Genomic DNA, 8,337 nt, shown 5'->3' on the forward strand with positions numbered 1-8,337 from the left:
TTCCCTTTAGTCGTTTAAAGAGTAAGTCTGAACAATATCACGAAAGAAAATCGTGTTTTAGAATAAAGAAATTTGCAGCTATACCAAACGCAAGGTGAGAACTGCATTTATCCAATACGAATCGGAAACAAACGATAACTAATTCTGCGTTAAGTTGCTAGTCTATTCATTTTACAACGATTGTGCAGAAAGTTATATTAACTTATGCAAAGTCAATATCCTTTGCACGATGATGAACGAGAGTGAGGTCTTGTGTTGTTTAGGAAACCGGAGAGCCCGGACAAAACCCACTTGTGCGGCTAGGTGACCACCAGCCAAACTCACATGCGCCCAGACCGGAAATCTAACCTGGGACGCCTTGGTGAGAAGCAAGTGCGCTAACTGGACAACCGCTATTTAAGTGGACGTACAACCTCAAAATCGCAATTATAACTAGCTACCAAATTAGTAAAATTCAAATGCAGTACCGAAGACGGGATAATATCTGAAGCAGTTATTGCCGTTAGAATTCGATCAATAATCCGTTCTGGCGATAAACCTCCTGTCAAAACGTTAGCGATGAGTTCAATTGAATGTTCGCTCTTTAAACTTCCTAATGCATCAGCAAAATGATTTTGATCTGCTCTTCTTGAACAATTTCTACAAAAAAACACATACATTTTATTTTATTAAATACATCAAGCTACATTATTATTGTAAGCGCTCGGAAACCATTTAAGACCTTCACAACGTTTGAGTGAACTCAAAATTTCGAAGACCCTTCTTAGGTGGTTACAAAGGCAATGCAGTTGAGTTATCATTGTAGTGTAGCATGTGCGAACTGCATTTAAGTTTGTAAATGTGGTCACATTGTACACAAAATAATGCATGATAAACGTGTGTACGTGAACCAAACAAAGGAGGACCGAATGACAAGTAGGACAATTAATCTGTGTCGAGAACAACACCAAAAGTGAACATTTTTTACCTTGAGAAAGGAAATTGCAGATAACATTCAGTAATGTTCTTCAATTCATTCCATTGCAGGCTGTCAATGACATTCACTAACGTCTTAAAGCACATGTTGGACTGATGAGATCCTGAAAACAGCCGTTTTAATGCTCTCATAATCGACAAAATCTACTGAGCGGTAAATACATAAACTACGATACGTGACATGATTTTCAAACCGAGTTAATACTTCCTTAACTCAGGACCAAATTTAATGTTTATAAAAGTCATAGTAGATGCTTAAAACAATAATAGCCTAACAGATTAGCTCATTTAATTTTCCCTATAATTTATCATGCTGATTTATGAACATATTTCTTCTCAAATCATTTAATAGACTAGACACCAAATGAAACACCTGCTAGAAAAAAAGAGAATTTTCAAAAACTTGCATAAATTTGCTGGGTTTGTCTACCACGTATATCTCAATCAATTTAAAAATAACGTCGGTATATGTATCTGTACTAATCACGTGACATTTACAATTTAAGTATTCACATTATACACTCTAAAACCATTATGCGTTATTTTTAAAAGGGTAAACTCAGCTGAGACAGCGTCAAAATATTATCTTAATCATGTAAAATGAATTATTATCGGCCTCATACTAGCTCGGATTGTCAATTCTAGTCTTGTTTCGAGGATGTACTGTATTTGCCGATTTTGGAACCATCTGGTGTCGAGTCCCTTTAAAATCTAACTCCAGTATTTAATGCTTTACCCTTCTCTGGTTCCTTCCGCAGGCATTCAAGGTTTGACATTATTGCCTCCGTAGCATTTACGCCCCAGTCCTTTTTCCTTGCATTTTTGAGAGGCATCTTGAAAACAAAGGTTATGTATTTCAGATAATAATACTTAAATCGTGAGCATTGAAACTGATCAATAATGAATTTGTTTTTATTGAGTATCCAAACATGATAAAGAGCATTGCTAACAATAACGTTAGTCCTACAGACTTGAGAAATAACCGAAACAAATTGTATTGTTTACATAAACACCTATTCAATTGTAGAACAGATCATCTCGTAGTTTGCACATATTCATATAAAAATGTAATACTAGGTCTTAAAAAATTAAAACGTGCATTGCATGATAAAACATGGAGTTATATAGTAACTAACGGTTTTTATCATTGAAAGTGACACTGATATCTGAAGTATTAGAAGGATTTTATCACTCCTTATTTGCCTTAAAATTAAGTATTAAAAGATAATTCCTTACACCCGCATCAGAGATATTTGCTTCCGTAAGGTGTGGGGGTTTTTGAACATTCTTATCGATAACTCTTTTCCCGGTAAATATTAAGTTATCTTTCGAGTGCGCTCGTATTTGTGGCATATCTGAAATTATTTGAAAATGAAAAATTATATTTTGTTAGAACATTACAACATTTGCAAACCTTTATAATTATTCTGATTAGTTTTGTTATTTAAACCCTCAGCGGAACCTACTACAAAACAGAACATTAAAAATATGTGTTAGGCTGTATCTCATGAATTTACCTCCCAGACAGCGAATACTCGCGTATTTTAAGGTATTCGATGTGCAAATAACAGTGTAATTACATCGTGCATTTGGAAATAACGTTCAAGTGTAATTCCAGGTTACCCATAATAGTTTGGTGTCATTTGTAGGGCTAGCGCTTGTAGGTCACAAATATGTAAAATAAATGACCGATAATGCTGTATAGATTATAAGTATCGTCCATGGCCGAAATTGTAAGATAGGTTCAATCCGACCCGAGCGTAGGGTGTTTTGCGGAAACGAGGTTTACCGAGTTTCCGAAAAACATCCCGCGCGAGGGTCGCGATGAACCTATCTTACACGAGCGGCTATGGTAGATGCTTTTTCTCCCACCTCAGTTAAACAAAATAAAGTAAAAATGTATTTTTGCGGGAACTCTTGTGTGCGTAGTAAAAATAATGCGTATGGATATTTGATAGTTCGTGGTTGTCATGGATATGCGCGCATTGATTCAGATTATGTTAATAGTCAAATCGGTCTTTAAATAGTCCTGATCGGAGTGGAGCATTATTTCTTGAAAGGTGCGTGAAAACTTTTTATGGCGACATTTGAAGCGAGAAATAGTTAATTAGCATTCTAAATATTGCCACAAGACAAGGTTTCTATGATGCTACAGACGACAGTCTTTAACAAGGGAGGTAATTACAATGTGGTGACCATTAAAAAAGTGTTCCATACGGGTATTTTATCTTCGCCCGTGGCAAACTTATTTAGATATATATATAAATGCCAACACATCTGTTCTTTCTTTCTGTTTCAAATTTTAAAAAGGCTTCATAAAAAAGAAGGTTTGCAATTTTGATAAATATAAAAAATTGAATGTCGTATATTTAAATATTTATTGAATAACTTAAGTGATATGTAAATAAAATCTTATGGGGGTATAATTCATTCCATGTCCGCTTTTTCTTTTCTGTTTTTGAAATGAAATAGGAAATAAGATCTGCTATCAATTTAAATTTACAAACCTAATTTGAAAACAATTAAGGAAAAAACAATTTTTCAAATTAAATTCAATTGGCGTCGCTACAAAAACACTGGTTTATCGTTACCTATACAACATGTTATAATGCAGTTGTTTATGTCTTAAGCACGTTCGTGGGGGTATAAATGATATATGAGTAGCTTTTCAATTGATACTAATACATTAATTAAGAATAATAAAGACGTAGAAAGTGTGTTATCATGTTCTCAAACAAATATCGCATAATGATTTAATCAAATGTCAAATTCGTTTATTTTACAGTTTTCTGGTCTAGTCTCATTTTAGCATTTTGCATTAATAGCATTCATTCATTAAATATTATACCGTCACTTTAACAAAAAAATGACATTTTCAATTAATGGATGGTTTCTTATTTAATACACCTTTCATACAGGTCGTTACTTATTAGATTGAAAGGTGGAGAAAATAAGAAACCATCGCATTAATAAAACATGTCATTTATTTTTTTAATAATATTTAATAAATAATTGCAATGAATGCGCATAGCCTTAAGTATTATAATTAATACTATTAATATTTCAAACCGACGTTAATAGATATAATGAACACCCTTTTATCCGGCTTAATGCAATTCATATGCACTTTTTGGCAGATCAAATATCTCGAAATGTCTAGTCCGCCTACCGTTTGATTGATAACGTGTTAAAAGGACCCTAATTGTCATTTATAACGTAAAAAAGGGGGAATATATCGCTGTATGTTTGTCCAATTTTGATTGGTACGAATTCATTCCATTGCATGGATAAGTTGTTCATTATATTGTAAAGTCATTACCGAAGTCGTTGAAAGAAGACTCGTGTACCGATGGCCTCATTCCTTTGTATGGATCAAAGCTGTAAACAAAAATGTAATTGTAGATATATTTCTGCCTTTGGTTATAAAACAAAAGTGTGCGTTTCAGATACTGCTGAATAAGAGATTCTCATTCTTCCCAGGTTATCACAATTGCCTAAGATAAAGTCATTATGTTTAATTGATCTGCAGTCATATGGCAATGGTGGAGTTAAATGCAGACAAATACAACACCAAGTTGAAAGTCTATGCTGATAGGAATTGTTTCCTTTTCCCTAAAATGGTCATGATATCCTAGTTACAACATTAATCAATACCTTGTTGCATTTTTATTTAAATTTGTATTGCTCTATTTGTAACTAATCTGGTTTTTTTTAGCTATATCGCAAAATAGTTTGAACGTTAAAAAACTTGAACTGCTGCGTTTCTATAAATAGTTGGTTACGTTTTACTATTGTTTGCAAATAAACTTAGCATTTCGAGGTACTGAAGCATAGAATGATCGTGCTTTCAATGACGACCCTTTCCAGAAAGTGAATGACAAAACGAGTGCAACATTATAACAAGATACTTGTACGTATCGCATGAAACTAACCGCGTATGAGACGGGCTCATACCACCCACCCCTGTCACATCCCGTTAAGGATTCAAACTTTAACAATCCTATTTGGTTTAATTCAACTGACTAATTAAATGGTAGCTATAAGTAACGCTCACAAATGGGACAAAGAAAACGCTTTGATGTGTTGAACTTGACTGTTTAAAGCTGCTGTTTAGGCGGTACAAATTTACCGTATTTCGGGGTAAAGTGACATTTCAATATAACTTTGTTTAACTGATTGACGAGCACTTTATGCTCAGTTTAATTGCAAATAGTAGTGTATATTTGCATAAAAAGTAAAATATGAAAAACTTTTTGTCATTTACCCATCATCATGTCTGATGTCCAATGTTAAATTTTCTTCAAGCTTGACACTCTCAATAATGGCGGACTCGGAGTGAAATGTCAAATTCTGCAAAACATAAATCGAATTGAACAATTTGCATACGGATATGAATGTTTTGCTTGAAATTAAAAAAAATGCAAGATGCAACTTGAATATTATGTGTTCAATGGGAAAAAAAACATGGTGGCATGATACGATACCAGCTGTACAAAAACATCGATAACAAAGGATATTTATGCCAAGACCCCTTCTTGGATTTAATTATGAATGCCACATAATGGGTGTCTTTGCAACAATACTTGGGCGTTAGCGTAAATCATTGCGGCGTAAGAAACAATATTATTCATGAAGTCGAAATAATTGTTCAATTGATAAATTATATTATCGAATTGCTAGCCTTTATTTAACATTGAATGGGATTTAGATGACAGGTGATGTGTCTTATGATTAAGAACCCAACGCGCGCAAAAACATTATTTATTTTAAGAAATATTGTCAAAGGCGCAATACAATTCGATCACAATGCAAATTGTATGAGATGGAAAAAAGCATTTCAAAAGCTTTATATTTAAACAAAATATAATTTTGAAAATCTGGTTTGATAACTGCATTTTAATATTTCTGTAATCTTGTGACTTTGACATATATGGTTCTCTGATGGTTTTACATTTAAAAAAGCTCATTTTAAATGTGTAACTGCTTGGCTCTACGCTGTTTACTTTAAATGAAATCATTGATATCTGGTTTTGAGACATATAATTATTATACTTACTTTTTGATAGGACGAAGATCCTCCTTTCATGGGATGTGTGTAATTCATGCGGGTCTTGTGGAAAGCATATCCTGTCTCAGTCTTGTTAACATAATAATTTGAATTATGTCGACCTGCAGAAATAAATGCTGATATCGTTATTACATTACTTTATTTTACCAGATTTTCGACTTTTCTGCCAGTACCGAATCAATTAAATCGATGCGTATGTAAACTGGTTAATGCAGCTTACAAAACAACATTTATTTAGACAGGGAAATAAAATATTACCTTCTTTCCCATTCTCCGTCGTTTGGTACATCCATCCATGTTTATGTGCTTTATGTTCAACCTATTCAAATACATTATTTAGTAAGCAGTTGAGGCTGTATCACTCAAAGTTTATGTTTGTTTCACATGTGCATGTATTGATTTTGAAAAAGAGTGTCACTTTAAGTGTTTGTTACGCCTGGAGCTTCTTAACAGGAAATGCGTTAATTCGATATTGAGCATGTCCCTTTAGCGTTCATTGTATGACTGATGTATTGTTTTGTAGTTTAATGTAGCGAGGTATATTGTAATGAGACCAGCAGACGTGTGATATAATGTAGTGGAAATGCGTTAATTCGATATTGAGCATGTCCCTTTAGCGTTCATTGTATGACTGATGTATTGTTTTGTAGTTTAATGTAGCGAGGTATATTGTAATGAGACCAGCAGACGTGTGATATAATGTAGTGTTATGTATTGTATTGTAGTAACTCTAAGTGTAAAGAAATATGGTGTCGTGTGATATAGTGTTGTGTACTAGACTATTCGGACTTTAAAGTGTAGTTGAACATAAATGAAACAATAGTTAGGAATCATTCATGCTATGTTTTATTGATGGATAAACACATTATAAGAACATATGAATTTCGTTATTAAGTTATTGATATAAAATACTTTCGACATAGTGATATTCGTATGTGTCTTGCAATCAGTAACTTGTTATATTATTACCTCGTTCATATGGTGCAGTTTGCAGCTTAACATGTCAACAAACCCCTTTTTGATTGCGAGGATGTTGCCGTCTTCCTCTCGTTCGTAGTAAATTTGTTTGATTTCCCCACGAGGCGTCAGCAAAAATGAAAACCTGTAAACAGAAATGTCGTCACGCCGTCAATACAGAGTCCCCAGACCTGTTGTTCCGCGCATCCATCAATGACAAATAGACAGTAAAGAATTGTGCTTACCATTTAGAAAAGTCTTCATGTTTACCCCCACATTCTAAAACAACAAACATTTGCATAATTTGCATCATACAAAAGCATCAATCAATTGACAGTTTAAATCGAAACATCTAGTTACACCAGAAAATATTGCATGTATATCTACTGACACTGGAATGCGTTGCGTCACATGTAAGTTTGCTGTTGTTTCTTACCCTCTGTCTTCTCTGTACAGATGACAAACTCATTGACATGCAGTTTTATTTCCTGACCACTTTCATTGCTATAGACGTTTTGAAACCCAAGCTGAAATGTACAAAATATAACCGTATTTATGACAGGTTATACACAACTGCGTGTCATAGGTATAAATAAGGACGGCACCCTAAGGTTTATATGGATGGAGACATAAGCCGAGGTCCATCTCCTTTTCGGGAATTTGGCATATACATGATATTGTAAACCTAATTATAAAATAAAGTTTTGCTTGAACAACAATTCCTTGTTTTATAGTGGCAAATAGACAATATTTCGGCATTATTAAATTTGATAGATAATAACGGTATTATTAAATAAAATAATGCCATAAAATGCGCTTTATATCTGTAATGAATATTAAGCATTCCAAAATAATTCATTAACTGGAGATAAAGTTTAAACTATAAAAGGTTACTATATCGGGCGAATGGGTGTCACAGTAAATTGTATCGTGAAACCAGTCGAACAACGATCAAGTGCGGACATTACATATAGGCGGCAAAGACGCATCAGTATTATGTTCACCTGCTTACTGGTTATACAAATCTTCTTTGTCGGTCGGATGAAAGATGAAAAAAACACGCAATTACCCCAGCACATAAGGACACACAGACAAAGATAAGGATAATGACACCCTATCATAACCAACGGACGTTGGACGTTACAGATATAGATAAAACTTAAAGCTGCAACATACTTTGTATTCCTTCACATAACACTACGAATGAAACAGTGATACAATAATTGATATTTGTCGTCAGCTTGACATCAATATTTTACGTTGGCTTGCGCCGAGTATCATGCAGAGATGTTATTAAACCGGATACCTTTTTTGAGATTTGTTTTTCGTTCACGCTT

This window comes from Mya arenaria, chromosome 5, assembly GCF_026914265.1.
Source record: "Mya arenaria isolate MELC-2E11 chromosome 5, ASM2691426v1".
NCBI lineage: Eukaryota > Metazoa > Mollusca > Bivalvia > Myida > Myidae > Mya > Mya arenaria.